Source organism: Mustela nivalis, assembly GCF_964662115.1.
Source record: "Mustela nivalis genome assembly, chromosome: 1".
NCBI classification, from domain to species: domain Eukaryota; kingdom Metazoa; phylum Chordata; class Mammalia; order Carnivora; family Mustelidae; genus Mustela; species Mustela nivalis.
Genome location: NC_139020.1, coordinates 43,412,339 through 43,428,065, shown reverse-complemented (window position 1 = coordinate 43,428,065; position 15,727 = coordinate 43,412,339). Strand labels below are relative to the sequence as shown.

The window sequence follows — 15,727 nt, the reverse complement described above, 5'->3', positions numbered from 1 at the left end:
TACCTGTGTGTTTGTATTGGTTGTTTATTGAACTGTGCTCCAGTCTTTCTTATATAATATTTGCTTTAAAATTTTAAATATTTTATTTTCTTGGGTATTTTGATATAACTTATTAAAAATGACTGCTATGTGTTAATATACTGCAAATAGTTTATAGTATATAAGGTTATAAAATTTAAAATCAAAATTATATGATTATGATTGATGGTTATGATATTATATAAAATGATATGATTATGGTTAAAAATCATAAAATTATATGATTGATGACTAACATGTAACAATTGGATAATAAAATCTAAGAGTTGGCAAGAAATTCACTCATCTCTTATTTTATTGGCCTTTAAATCCTCCTCTGAGTATTTTTTTCACCCTATTCACCAAGACTATTACTAAGAGGAACAACATCATCCTCCAAGGCAGTTTGTTTTTTCATTTCATTAAAAGTTTTACCTTATTCTGACCCAAAATTTATATCTGAGATGATTCCAGACAACAGTAGTTATATGCAATTCTTGTTTTCCTTCTTTCACTTGTTAATCTTGCAATTATCTGCAGAGAGTTACAAATGGAGCCTAGAATCTAGAACACATGACAACATACCCTCTGAAAAATCATTCTGCTCATTCTTTTCTCTAAGTATCTCCCTTTTCCTATGGGATTGCTAATATGTGTTATCCAGAAATGGATCAAAACTCCAGGATTAGCTCTATCAGTACAAATTAGAGCTATTTATTCACTTAAAGATTTTATTTATTTATTTATTTTGACAGAGCAAGTGAGCACAAACGGGGAACGGCAGGGAGAGGGAGGAGCAGACAGAGAGAGAAGCAGGCTCCCTGCCAAGCAAAAATCCTGATCTAGGACTCAACCCCAGGACACTGGGATCATGACCTGAGCAGAAGGCAGAAGCTTATCCCAAATTAGAGTAATTTAAAAAAATAATAATTTTACTCATATATTGACAAAAAAGTAAAGATGCTCTCAAGTGATCCAAGTAAGCAGGAATATATTTCAAGACAGCAGGTCACCTGATACCCAAATACCAGTAAGGAGATAAAATGAATATTGGATACCAGAGCTGGAAGTACAGGTGGTGGGATCACACATGAATTTTTTACTTCATGGATTTTTTTTCTTTTGTTCTGTTTTTGTATTTTTATTCTTATTCCACTTCAGATCATCAGCTCTTTCCAGTCTTTTCTTCTACTTAATCTTTTGTCTCATCACTTTACATGTGTTTCTAAATGGCACTTCCACATTTGAGTCTCCATGACCTTACTGCTTTAGCTTCTTCTAGATAAATCAGTTGGTTTTCTAGGATCTCAATTCCAGACTCCCAGGAGGGGCAACTTGATTTGATCCTAAATCTGTCTGATAAGCTTCAGTGTACTGGAGTGAAGGGAGGCAGAGGCAGAAGGGATATAGTTCAGGCAATTTTTAGCTATCGGTATGAGATGAGCCAGTAATGGAACATTTCATACAGAAAGACTGTCATTCTCAATTTAGACATCATATTCCTTTATCATAATTGTATTCATGCAATTGAATATTAGTAATTTTGGCATACAAAAGAGTCTATTAAATTACATTGGAATGTATATAATGTAATCAACCATAAATTTTCTTCAAATAACTTTGCCTATTAATCACTAAAAAAATGTTCAAAATATATATGTACCTTATGAAACAGGGAACTAATTGTAAGAAATATTAGATGAGATTGTTAAAGCTGCAGAAAGACACATGCAAGAGATGAACAGCATTTCTTTGACAATTTGTTACTGCCTTTTCATAGGAGGGTTATGCATGTTTGTCTATGAACAAAACCCAGTTAATACACACACACATTTTTACATATCCTCTCATAGTCATCCCTCTTGGTCCATCATCTTATTCTTTTAACTTTATCTCATAGCTTTTATGCAGAAGGTTCCACCACTATCTCCAACATCATCGCTTTCAGTCTGTCTTTTCAACTCTGCTCAGAGGCCACCTGAAATGTAATATTATAATTAAGCATTTAAAGTTCACTATTCTTTACAAGATTGGTATTTTCAATCTTTTGTGCCAAATGTATCTCATTTCTTTTTTCATCCAATGTTAATAAAATTAATTCATGATTTTATTTGTTTATATATGGGTGTATATATTATATCCTATAAATAAATAAATAATAGCTCACAGGGAATATATATGTCTGTTTGTGTGTATATTTCATAGAATTTGTGTTATTTTTCTATTGCTGCTATAACAAGTCACCACAAATTTGGCAGCTTATAAAATAACAAACTAATTATCTTACTGTACTACAGATCAGAAGATGGAATGGGGATTATCAGGTTAAAAGGAAGGTATATATTTGTGAACTTTTTGGAGATTGTCATTTCTACCAATATGTAGAAACTAAGGAGATATTATTCATTTAACCAATCACTTGAAACATTTTATTAGGAACTCTACTTGACACAAGTTGTAGAAATACAAGTAAGTTAAGTTCCCTTTAAATAGGAAAACTTTTATAGGCGAATGCAATTAAAATTGTTCAAAATTTAGTGAATTCTCTGTTTATTAGTGGTCTCCGTATACCTGGAAGTATACAATTCTGGGTAGCATAGTAGACATTCAATTTATATTTGTTTGGCTTGTCAGACTAAATTAAGCTAAGATTTATTGGATTTTTATTTAGGTGAGATAAGTAAGAGATATCTGTGTGTGTGTATGTGAATATATATATATGTATATATCATTATATATCATGTGTTTCTATATCTGTATCAGTCACTGAGAAAGTGTGTGTATATATGTGTGTATGTATACCAGTGCTTTGTAAGGCACTATGTTTATTATGATCATTTAATAGATGATGAAGTTCATGATTAGAAACATTAAGTAACAAGGTAAAAATTTAAAAAAAAAAGAAACATTAAGTAACACCTCATAACTGATAAACTCAGGACTCCAGGGATCAAACTTGAACCATAATGTTTGTGTAAGTTCCAGTCTTTGACAGTAAATTAAATTTAGGAATCCATACAATTAAAGATTTGTCTAATATAGTTTGTAACATAACTTGAAAACAGATTAAAGATTGTTACATATTTTTAAAACTTTCTAAATTATATTTAAGATACATTTTCAATTTCTTACATATGCAATCTAATAAAAATTCTTAGAAGTAAAAATTATTGAATCATGCATGTCAGAAGGAAGTTTAGTGTGTTTTCACATTGTGGTATTAAAATCTCTTTGAACTTTACTTGCAAAGAGTTCTCAAATGCCATTAGTAGCATTTAAAAAATGTGAGTCTTTAGAAATTACTCATTACATGTTAATTTTGCATTTAGTTTTATAATACTATTTTAATTTTTTTTTTAAGATTTTATCTATTCACTTGACAGAGAGAGAGAGAGATCACAAGTAGATGGAGAGACAGGCAGAGAGAGAGAGAGGAGGAAGCAGGCTCCCTGCTGAGCAGAGAGCCTGATGTGGGGCTTGATCCCAAGAATTTGGGAGAGGCTTTAACCCACTGAGCCACCCAGGAGCCCCAATACTGTTTTGATCTTAAATCAGTGTTCAAACTTTGTGTCAAATAAGCATATCTTAACCTTGAAATGTTAGGTGTATTCAATTTTTTCTTGATAAAATTTTTCAGGTGATTTCATTGGAAGGATAATTTTAATTTTCTCAAGGATAAGAGTTATATTCTGCCCATATTTATAATACTTGTTAATTAGAATTGAAATAACTTGTTAATTAGAATTGTTATTATTTTATATATATATACATAGTATATATATATAAAATTATAAAATTTTGTTAATATTATTTTATTTCACATATTGAGACTAATGACTTTTGAGTAATTCCACATAGACTTAAAGCATTTTTATTCTTATACCTCATATAATGACTTTCATGAAGCTACTTTATATTATATGAGATTGGTTTGTAAATTAATTTCTTTACAGTAGCAGTGGGAATTATTAAAATAAGCACAAAATTAAAATGAGCACTATTAACAGGCCAATATATGATTTGATGATATCTCTTTCTAGAAACTATGCATTCTCCATACAGAGCATGGTTTCATAAACAAGAAGAGAGTGGTCTATATGTAAGTGATCTTCACATTACATTCGTAAGTACCTCTAATCACCACAATTTTGGGGTTCACTTTAATCTCAGTTAATCATAATCAGTTACTGAAAATCCAAATAAGGATCTGCATTTGGTAATAATGTCAGTGGCCTATCTATGGATCTTTAATTATTTAATTTGTTGCATAATTTGTTTAGAAAATTCTTAGAGTAGTCTTACATTTATCATTTTCTAAATTGTTTTCTTACCTTTAAGACGTTATAAACTACAGTGACTCAGAACATTAAAACAGAAAATATACTATTCAACAAGTCACAATTATGAATGACTGAAAGAAAAAACAATTTGCCAATGTCATAGAGAGCTGAAAGAAACTTGAGTTATATAGTGCTTTATTTCCTAGATTCACATTCTCTTTGGAGACATGTTAAATCCAAAGATGTTTTAAAAATTATTCAGAAGGCAGCAAGCTTTTATTTGGAAGGCAGCTTAATACTATACTTAATGACTAAATAACAGACTATTTTGTCATCAGTATTTCAATTTCAAAGCCAGTGCCCCCCATTTATCTAAATCACTGAGCTCAATGTTAAGAAAAATTCTTCCTCAATGAGATGGATAATGACTTCAATTCAGGTATTTTTTGTTCATGCATAGCAACTCTTTCCAGCGAATGTCACCTTCATTTTTAAAAATTGAGTAATGAAACACGTTTTATGAAAATATTTTAAAATACCGTTCTGAGGACATCTAAATTACTCTCATCTTGAATTAGTGACCTAATGGAAAACAATGATAATCAATGTGGTGCAGCACACAATTACTGTGTTTCCAAGAGTGGTGACATTAGTTATAATCTTGTGTTCTAATATTATACATATGGCATTTCTTATTAAGTGCTTTTAATTCACATTAATTACATATTAAAAATCGGCATCCTTTTAAAAAGTTTCTTCCATTTTAAAACACACTAGAATTACCTAAGATACTATTTAAATTTATTTTTTAATTTTTTTTAAAGATTTTGTTTATTTCAGAGAGATAAAGAGCGAGAAAGTGAGTGAACACAAGATGGGGGAGGGGCAGAGAGAGAGGAAGAAGCAGACTTTGGTGAGCAGGGAGCCCAAAGTGGAGCTCTTTCCCAGGACTCTGAGATCATGAAGTGAGCAAAGGCAGAAGCTTAACTGACTGAGCCACCCAAGCGCCCCCCCATAAAATACTTTTAAAAATAGTTATGATCAGACAAAAAATAGTTATAATCAGGCTCTACCTCAGAATATTAAAATTAAAATCTTTAGGGAAGTTGAATTAGATTGCATTAATTTTATCCATTTCTTAATAACTTTATAGATTTCAAGGGTACTTTTTTTGCATTTTTCCCACAGTATCATACACACTGAAATGAATTCTTTCATCATACATACAAAGTGATTTTTTTGTTTTTTTGGTTTTTTTATATATATATATATATTTATAAACATATATTTTTATCCCCAGGGGTACAGGTCTGTGAATCACCAGGTTTACACACTTCACAGCACTCACCAAAGCACATACCCTCCCCAATGTCCATAATCCCACCCCCTTCTCCCAAATCCCCTCCCCCCAGCAACCCTCAGTTTGTTTTGTGAGATTAAGAGTCACTTATGGTTTGTCTCCCTCCCAATCCCATCTTGTTTCATTTATTCTTCTCCTACCCACTTAAGCCCCCATGTGATTTTTTAATGAGAATGTTCATATATTTATAAAAGGATTTGACATCAAAAATACAATATCTCATTCAAATTTCTAATTTTCAGATGAACAAGGTAACTTTACACAGGTGTGACCATGAGAACAAGTGTTTGAGACCAATAGTAAAAGTTTCATGAAATTACTAATTACTGACTGCTTCTAAAACTATTGAGGCAGCTAAACAGGTTTACCTGTGAGCAGGACTTTTTTATTAGTTATAAAATAAAGCCCTTTTGAATTTTTTATAAAATTTAAGCCAAAAGACTTATTATCATCTGAATTCATGTAATCTTCAGTATTTGTCTTGGTCTTTTCAAGACCTTCCTTGGAAAACTTAATTATTTATAATTGATTTCAGCATTTGGTGAAAAAAATTCATATTCTTCCTTACACTTTAAGTCAAAATGAATTTAAGTTGATAAAATTTCCAATTAAAAAACAAATTTGTAGAAAAAAATAAAATGCATATAAAGTTCATGCGAGGAAGGACTTTCTCAGCATGACTACAAAAGGAACATAATCTATGGTTTTGCAGAAATGCCTATCTACATCATAGCTTACTTCACTGCTCATTTCAGTTAGGCAGAGACAATGAAACATTTAGTCAGACTGACTATTCATACAGATTGTGATTCTGCTATTTACCAGCTTGAGACTCTGGATATGTTGCTCAGTTTATCATCTCTAATGTAAGGATAATAAGTATTTACCTCCCAATGTAGTTCTAAGAGGAAAAAGTATATATTCCATGTCTGGCATACTTTAAGTACCTTACCAATGTTACTATTGTTACTAAACACACTAGGATTCATTGAACTTAATCCATAAGGATAAACCTCTGAATTCTATTCTCAGATATAAGATTCTAACTCTGAAGCCATCCTTTGACTAAAGCCAAGATTTTGATCAGATCCAGCTTTTCTATATAAAATATTTCATATTCAGTTTACTTCTTTGACACGTTATGTCAAAGTATTTCATCCTTGGGCTTTTAAAGTATCAGTGAATACCAGTTAATAAAGAGTAAGATTATCCAGATGTTTTGCAGCAAATTAACGTTTTGTAGGTTACAACACATTGTCCTTTTTCTCTGTATTTAGATAAATAAGCAATGAGACAGAACAGAGTGTGAATCATGTGGCATTTATTTACACATGATAGGTTATTACTACCATAAGGCTGAAAGCCAAATGGTATCAAAATGAATGAAGTGTGAATTAGGCATAGTATGCCTGGGCTGACATGTCTAAATGCATTATGAAATGGGCCTCATAAAATCAAATTAACATATGTAGAAATGCTTCAAAATAATAAGGTTAGTTAATGTCAGCAAAACCCATAACTAAGGATTGTGTGACTTGAACAGTGTTAATTAAAGTTCAGAATTCTTGTTGGAAACACAATTGGATTTTTTGTTGTTGTTCATTTTTGTTGGAGTTTATTGCTTATTTGGCTGTTATGTGAGATTTGTTAATATAGATATTAACATAACAACATGTCAAATAGTTAAATTTAACAGAGAACCCATAGTACTGATATATAATGGTGTTAGCCTTCATGGATTTAATTTTCTATAAGCTCCATTTGAAATTCTAATACTAGCACACGCCTACCAAGTCAACATTATTCCATTGTGCACCAATCCTTCTCAGATATATAGCTCCATATGTACTATTGTACATTAGTATTACATGTACTATTATTATATATGTACTAATGCTGTATGTAAATTTATAAATTTTTCTATCTCTATTCACTTCCAGGATTTAGGGATACCTTCAGCTAGTCTATGTCCTCAATTAGTCTGAAGCTCATAATTATTTCTAAATTATATTATGAATAAATATATATATCAAGAAATTTAGACATCATTTTCTGTTATTGCTTTACAGTTACAAATTATCTAAATATTAATTATACCCAAGTGGATTAGGTCCATCCTTATTATTTCAAAAGCAACGATCACACACACAGGCACATGTACATACACACACACAAAGATTTTCATCTATTTTGTAATATATATGAGTCAGACCACTCACTGCTCAGCAGTTCTACAAGGAGTTCTTAAATATCCTTTACCCAGCCTCTTCTTAAATTAATATTATTGTACATAGAACATTCATCAAAACTAAGAATTTGCTCTTTAGGCAATATTGTTAACTAAAGTTTAGAAGTTATTTGGATTTCAGCAGTTGCTCCACTAATAACTTTTTTCTTTTCCTGAATTCAATATAGTATTCCACATTACATTTAATTCTGTCTTTATAGTCTCCTCCAGTCTGTGATAGTTCTGCAGACTTGTCTCGTATTACTTCGGGACTTTGAAGATTATTGGTCAGTTATTTTCTCTACTGTAGAAGTTATTTGGATTTCAGCAATTGTTCTCTAGGGGAGATACCCAGAAAGATTATTGGGTCACAGGTAGGTATATATTTAACTTTATTCGAAATGACCAGACTGTTTTCCAAAGTGACTGTACCATTTTACACTGTCTACAACTTTATATGAGTCTCATTTGTTCTCCATCTCTCAGCACATGGTATTGTCAGGTTTTTTTTTTTCTTCATATTTTAGACATTCTAACAGGTGTGCAGTGGTATCCTATTGTGGGCTTAATTTTTTTTTCAATCATTTTATTGAATATGCTTTCATAAACTTATTTGCTATCTGTGTATCTTTCTTTAATGAAGTGCGTGTCTAGATTTTTTGCCTATTTTTAAAAACTGTTTTGCTTATATATTGTTGAATTTGAAGAATTCCTTGTATTTTCTGGATAGAAATACTTTTTCACAAACAAGATGGGAAAATATTTTATACTAGTGTGTGACTTGCCTGAATTTTCATTCTTTTAACACTGTTTTTCACAGAGCAAAAGTTATTTTTCTAAAATTTTTCATGAAGTATTTAATTAATAAAAAAAAATTCATGAAGTACAATAAATAGATTTTTTAATGGCTCAATGTATTTGGTGGAGACATTTTTTTCTTTTAGACTCTATGTGAAACCAGTTTTGATGTTCATTTTGTATCTTCTAAGTATATTTTTTCTTGCCTTTTTATGTAACTTACAGTATTTGTTGTTGTTTTTGCAAGTTAAAAGCTAGACATCTCGTATGGAACTATAATACTGAGGTCTATGGTTTTGATCCCTGGAAATGGACATGCCTTTGGACTGGGCATGTGAATTAACCCACCTAGAAGGTGTGGTGGGTTTGATTTTGTTGTTGATATGATAACATTCATTTCTCTTCAGGTTTCAGAGTCCTGTAGAAAAAAGCTTGAATTTAAAGCAGTTGGCTTATCACAGCAATGTCTGCTCCTTCTGAGTTTTGGGTCTTTCCTTTGCTCCAAGCCTCAGAGAGGTTCCCTCTGCATGCTCTTGTTCCCCTCCTGTCTCTCTCCCAGTAATGTTCTATTTGTTATTCAAAACTTCTTAGCTAGGTGTGGCAATGGTAGTGATGTGTGGAGTCTCAGTTGTAGATTAAACCTGTCTTTGTCTTACACCTTATCTTGGTTTCAAGGTATGTGGCCCTCCCTACTCACCTGCACCGGTTTAGGTCTCAGAATGTAGTTCTGACCATCCCTTTAATAACTTTTTATCCTCCCCTTGTTGTTCCCATCTTTCCAGCTATGATTAGTTTTAAATCAATGCATTAAAGACAGGAATGCTTATTGCCTCTCATTCCCCACCCTTCATGGTAGAGACTAATTTAGGTCAAGTACTTTGTTGCTCCCACTGGCACAGTTTTTTTTTTTTTTTTTTTTTTTTTTTTTTTTTTTTTTTTTTTAACCCATAGACTTTTCTTACTTTTTCCATTTCTTTCCTGTGAGCACATAGCAAGCAGGGTTCATAGAGAAAGAGTCTGGTCTGTAGCACACTTGGCTTCCATCAGATGTCAACTTTTCTGGTGAAGTCTTCAGCCTTATCATGTGTTACCCTAATAAGCATATGCTTACTTTTCACTTGTCTCTGCAGGGACAGTCTCTTTTGTCCTTGGGCCATTTGATCATTCTATGATGATAGCTCTCTAATAGGTTTGGAAAAAAATTGTGATTTTCAGGTTGGTCCACATCTGTTGGGAAAGTTAGACATGCCAGTCTATTGCACCTCCTACTGGGCTGCATGAGAATGGGCTTCGGTTTGTAATATTTTTGTCCAACAGAAAAGAGCCCTCATAGGTGCTGTGAGGGCACTGTGGGATATCTTTATCTGTTTCAGACTCAGTGTGTTTTTTGTTTTGTTTAAATGTGTATCAGTGGCCACAGGCACCCCTCCAACTTCCTCTATTTCAGACCTGATCACAAGAAGGGTCAGGATTCTGCCACTGCAGCAGGAGTTAAGGTGCTTGGCTGCAGAAGGGTCCACTGGCCTTGGAGGAATGACACACTGCAAGGGGCTGAATAGTATGTACAGTCTTTCCTCTTTCTGTAAGTATACCGCGTACCTCTTGAACCTAATGTGCTGCCTATTCTCAGCCACCTTATATCAAGACCTGGTTTCTTCCCTGGGTAGCACTTATCTGCCTTTGTATCATGGCCACATTCATGTGGTAGTCTATTCTGTGGCATAACTCGACTGCCCAATGAAGAGTGAAACATCTTTTGCATTGCAAGCTGGAAGCAGCACTTCTTCCAGCTTTTTATATCTTGGGTGTAGAATTTTGAATTCCTAGCATGGTACTAATGGTATCCATTTTAGTTTTCTTTATTATGAAATTGTAATTATTTCTTAAAGTTGTTTACTTAGTACTAATTAATATAGAATTCAGCTTATGGTCTGAAAGGGCACTGAATCTGTACAGGGTTTTTACTTTGTAAGAGAATTGTCATCTTTTATGGTTTTTTCAAAATTAACAAAATTTAAATGCAATACTATAGAAGCAGTGGCCTGCTTTTTTTATTGCTTTTGAGCCAAATGCAATACTCTAGAAGCAGTGGCTATGGGCCTGTGGCGGGCTTCTCACGCCAGGAGAATGGCGCCAGCGTGATCCTCTGAGATGCTGCGAGAGCCAGGGAGAACATCCAGAAATCCCTGGCCGGAAGCTCAGGCCCTGGGGCCTCCAGCGGACCCAGCGGGCATCACAGCGAGCTTGCTGTCTGCACTGCCAGCCTAGAAGTGGAGAATCAGAGCCTGCGAGGATTGGTGCAGGACCTGCAGCAGGCCGTCTGCCAGCTAGAGGCCCGGTGTCGGAGGCAGGCCCCTGGCCAGGGGGGGCTCCGCCATTAAAAGATGGCGCCTGGCTAGTTGCCAGGTTAGGATTGCCTCGTGAGACTAAGCGGAACACCCAAAGAGGAAGTAAACAGCATTGGTTGCTAGCGAAGTTGTTCGTTTATGTGCACAGCCTGATTTGCTCCCTCCTGTACCCTGCTCGCTGATTGGTCATGTAAGCGTATATAAGTGTGTAGACTTGTGGAAATAAGGAGAGAGAAGATGTATCCGAACCAGGGAGTCTTGTCGTCCTTGCGGGGCGAGGGCGATAAATGGTGCTGAGACCTGGGAACTAAATAAAGGAATTTTGCAAGGTAATCCACAGGAAAGCGGGGAGTAAAGGTCCGCAGGTAAGCGGGGACATTAGCTGTAAGGCACATAACTAGAGGTGCCTCCACAGGGTGCGGCCCAGAATAAAGATGGCGCCGGCTTGCCATCTCTTCCGGCCAACAAGGCGCCAATTTCACAGTTTCGGTTCCTGAAACCTATGGCACTTCCTCCTCTCTCCCAACACGCCTTACCCAGCAACTGCTACTTGGCATAATCTTATTGGCTCTTCCCCCTCTGTCCTCACTTCCCTTCTGCTGCTCTATATAAGGTATGCCCCCGCACAATAAAGTGAGATCCTGCTTCGACAGATCCCCCGAGCCTGGTGTCTTCTGTGGGTGCGTTCCGGGTTTGCGACACTCGCCATCCCGCTCAGCCCCAAGGAGAGGCCTCCAGCTGGCCCGGGCACCTCCTCCCCTCGGCGGGGAGCCCAACAATTAGCCACGTTCAAAAGTGGGAATTCCACGGTAAAGCGGGGAGTAAAGGCCAGGTTCAAAAGTGGGAATTTCGCGGTAAAGCGGGGAGTAAAAATAGAAAAACCTTGCAAGGGAGAAGTCCGCAGGTAAGCAGGGTAAAACCACGACAAAGGTGGTGGGAAACTTGTACAAGACTGCAACAAGAAGCGGGGCAGCCATAGAGCCAGGATTTTCTTATCAAAATCGTAGGTAAGCGAGGAAGGGACCACAATCAAAGTGGTGGGAATCTTGTACAAGTCCGCAATAAGAAGCGGGGCGGAGAAGCGGGGTGGCCTTACAGCCGGGATTTAGCGAGTCCGCAATAAGAAGTGGGGCAGCCTTAGAGCCGGGATTAACTTGTACAAGTCCGCAATAAGAAGTGGGGTGGCCTTAGAGCCGGAATTTAGCGGTGAGTCTTTAACGTCCGCGTCTGTTGTCTGTGTGTTCATAATGGGATCTGAAGTATCTAAAGTGCAGTTGGAAGGGTCTTTAGAAGACCTGCTGAAAGCCAATGGAACTCCATTAAAAGCAAAAACTGCTCGGGCCTTTTTGAATACAGTGGAAAAGGCGGTTCCATGGTTCCTAGATGAAGGCTTGCTAAACATACCTCAATTGGACCACTTAGGGGAGGATTTGAAGAAACAGGATTTTTTAACTCTTCGCCTCAAATATAACATAACAAAAGCACAGGCACAGGACATAGTAGTCTCCTGCAGAAATTGCGTGATCTTACTGCCTGCACCATCCTTGGGGGTTAATCCTAAGGGTTTGTTACCTAATCATATATGGCAAATGGATGTCACACATGTTTCAGAATTTGGAAAGTTAGGATATGTTCATGTCTCTGTAGATACCTGCTCTGGAATAATTTTCGCCTCAGTGCATACGGGGGAAAAATCCAGAGATGTTATCGCCCATTGCCTACAGGCTTTTGCGGCATGGGGAAAGCCACGCCAATTAAAGACAGATAATGGTCCAGCCTACACCTCACAACCCTTTAAAGCCTTCCTACAACAACTTGACATTCACTTGATACATGGCATACCCTATAACCCACAAGGACAGGGTGTTGTGGAGCATGCGCATCTTACAATAAAAAATCCGCTTTGTAAACAAAAAGGGGGAATAGGGGACACCTTCAGGCCCCCTAAAGATAAGCTCAACACCATTCTCTTTATTTTGAATTTTTTAATGTTGGACAAAACGGGTAAATCATCTGCAGACAGACATGCAAGTGATGCTGCTGCTTCCCCTAAGCCTTTAGTACTTTGGAAGGACATCCTCACAGGAAAGTGGAATGGACCAGATCCAGTGTTATTATGGAGTAGGGGGTCTGTATGTGTTTTTCCCCAGGAAAAGGAGGCTCCAATTTGGATCCCAGAGCAGCTGGTGCGTGCAGCCTTGCCTCCGAACACCAGTCATGATGCTGAAGATGCGGATGATAACTCTGGGGATGCTACACTGCCTGTGGCAGACTCAAGCCAGAGAGCTGTGGGCACTGGTTAAAGCATGGCCATATCCTTTACCAGTGACTAACTCTTCTCTCATATTCCATCCTCTCCCTTTGATGCATGGCAGGTCTGTAACTTGCTAGGAGCATGTACTGATATCTCAGCAGTGTCCGTGTTAAATGGTGGCAAATTCCTCAGCTGTTCTTATAAACAAAATGACTCTAGTACCTTTGAGACAACAGTTAATGTGTCTTGTCCCAAAAATATTACTTATCAGCCCACTCCATATGCGTCTGGCCACCGTTCCTTTTCCTCGTAACAAATGCTAGCGAGCTGAATGATATGTTGAATTGCACTAAGAATTGCTGTCTTTCCCAGTGCTGGAATGTTACGGCCTTCAAGCTGGCTGTGATTATGTGTATCCCTACCCATGTTCCTATCCTAGTTTCCATTCCAGAGGACAAGTTACCGGTGGTGCTATCCAGAAAGAAGAAGGATTTTGGTATCACAGCCGCCGTTGTGACAGCATTGGCTATATCTACAGCAGCTGCCACGGCAGCAACAGTCTCGCTTGCTACTATACCCACTGCGGAAGCTGTGAACACCCTTGCAGAAGGAACGGCGGCTGCCCTTTAAACACAGACTCAGATCAATGCACATCTGCAAGCAGGAATCCTGATAGTCAACCAGAGAGTGGATTTGGTTCAAGAACAAGTGGACTTATGGGGGGCCCTATTGGGACTGGGATGTATAGTACCCTTCCTGGCAATTTGTGTAACTCCCATAGCCTATACTAATATGAGTGACTTACAGAATGTCTCCCGACAGCTCTCCCAATACTTGCGGGGGAATTAGTCCGCAGAATTCCAAAACTATATTCAGCACCTGCTACTAGGCATAACAAGGATAAATAACACCAGAGTTGAGCTTGCAACCCTCCCAGAGATAATCAAAACATTGCAAGATGTGTTAACCTTTACGAAACAATGGGCTAGCATAATTAGTCTGATGATAATCCTCGTAGTGGGCTTGATTCTGCTAGTAAGGAAACTGCAAATTTGGAGGCGACAGCAACATAGGCAACAGCAAGCCATGGTGCAGGCCTTGTTAGCCATCGAGGCTGGAACATCCCCCCAAGTGTGGCTAAGTATGCTGGATCGGTAGTCAATGATGGGTAAGATTGGTGGGGGAAATATACCAACCTAAGACAGGACGCAGATCATTGATATCTGCCGTCTGATGATGGGTAAGGATATTCCCCGCCTCTGACAACCTAAGACAGGCACGATCCCTGCCATAAAAGAAAAAAGGGGGAGATGTCGGAGGCAGGCCCCTGGCCAGGGCGGCCTCCACCATTAAAAGATGGCGCCTGGCTAGTTGCCAGGTTAGGATTGCCTCGTGAGACTAAGCGGAACACCCAAAGAGGAAGTAAACAGCATTGGTTGCTAGCGAAGTTGTTCGTTTATGTGCACAGCCTGATTCGCTCCCTCCTGTACCCTGCTCGCTGATTGGTCATGTAAGCGTATATAAGTGTGTAGACTTGTGGAAATAAGGAGAGAGAAGATGCATCCGAACCAGGGCATCTTGTTGTCCTTGCGGGGCGAGGGCGATAGCACGGTTGAGCGTGCTGGAGAAGAGCTCCCCCACACACCGGGCCACAGCCCCACAGACCCAGCACGTGTCCCCCATGCGCCAAGTGGAGCCCCCGGCAGGAAGGCAGCTACTGCCACGGAGGATGATGAGGACGACGCCACTGACCTGTTTGGCAGCGATGAGGAAGAAGACAAGAAGGCCACACGGCTGCAAGAGGAAAGGCTGCGGCAGTACGCCGAGAAGAAGGCCAAGAAGCCCGCCCTGGTGGCCAAGTCCTCCATCCTCCTGGATGTCAAGCCTTGGGACGATGAGACATACATGGCCCAACTGGAGGCCTGCGTGTGCTCCATCCAGTTGGACGGGATGATCTGGCGGGGCTCCAAGTTGGTGCCCGTGGGCTATGACATCCGTAAGCTGCAGATCCAGTGTGTGGTAAAGGACGACAAGGTGGGGACCGACCTGCTGGAGGAGATCACCAAGTTCAAGGAGCATGTGCAGAGCATTGGCATAGCTGCTTTCAACAAGATCTGAGCACGGGCTCGAGGCCTGGGTGTGTAACGCCCCACAGCCGTTAAAGACTGAGAGTGCACTGTCAAACAAAAACAAAACAAAACAAACAAAAAAACAAAATAAACAAACAAAACTGCTCAGCAGGGAGCCTGCTTCCTCCTTTCTCACTACTTGTGATGTCTCCGTCAAATAAATAAATAAAATCTTTTTTTTTTTTTTAAAGGCATTTTTGGCTCAATTGCATAAATCAGTTTAATTATATGGAAGTGTTTTATTAACATAGTAATGATCATGCATTTCCCAATTCTACTAAATTAAACTGACAGATGTGATTCAGTTTGCAGT

General features: G+C 37.8%; 1 pseudogene across 1 annotated transcript in view; it reads left to right on the top strand.

The window, feature by feature from the left end:
* The window catches only part of LOC309844389 (elongation factor 1-delta pseudogene), a 51,043-nt pseudogene extending 35,630 nt beyond the window's left edge, over positions 1-15,413 (top strand). The window contains exons 2-3 of the transcript in view: positions 10,807-11,034; positions 14,833-15,413. The product of the transcript in view is annotated as an elongation factor 1-delta pseudogene (transcript). The remainder of the gene's footprint in view (positions 1-10,806; positions 11,035-14,832) is intronic.
* Positions 15,414-15,727: the final 314 nt, after the last annotated feature.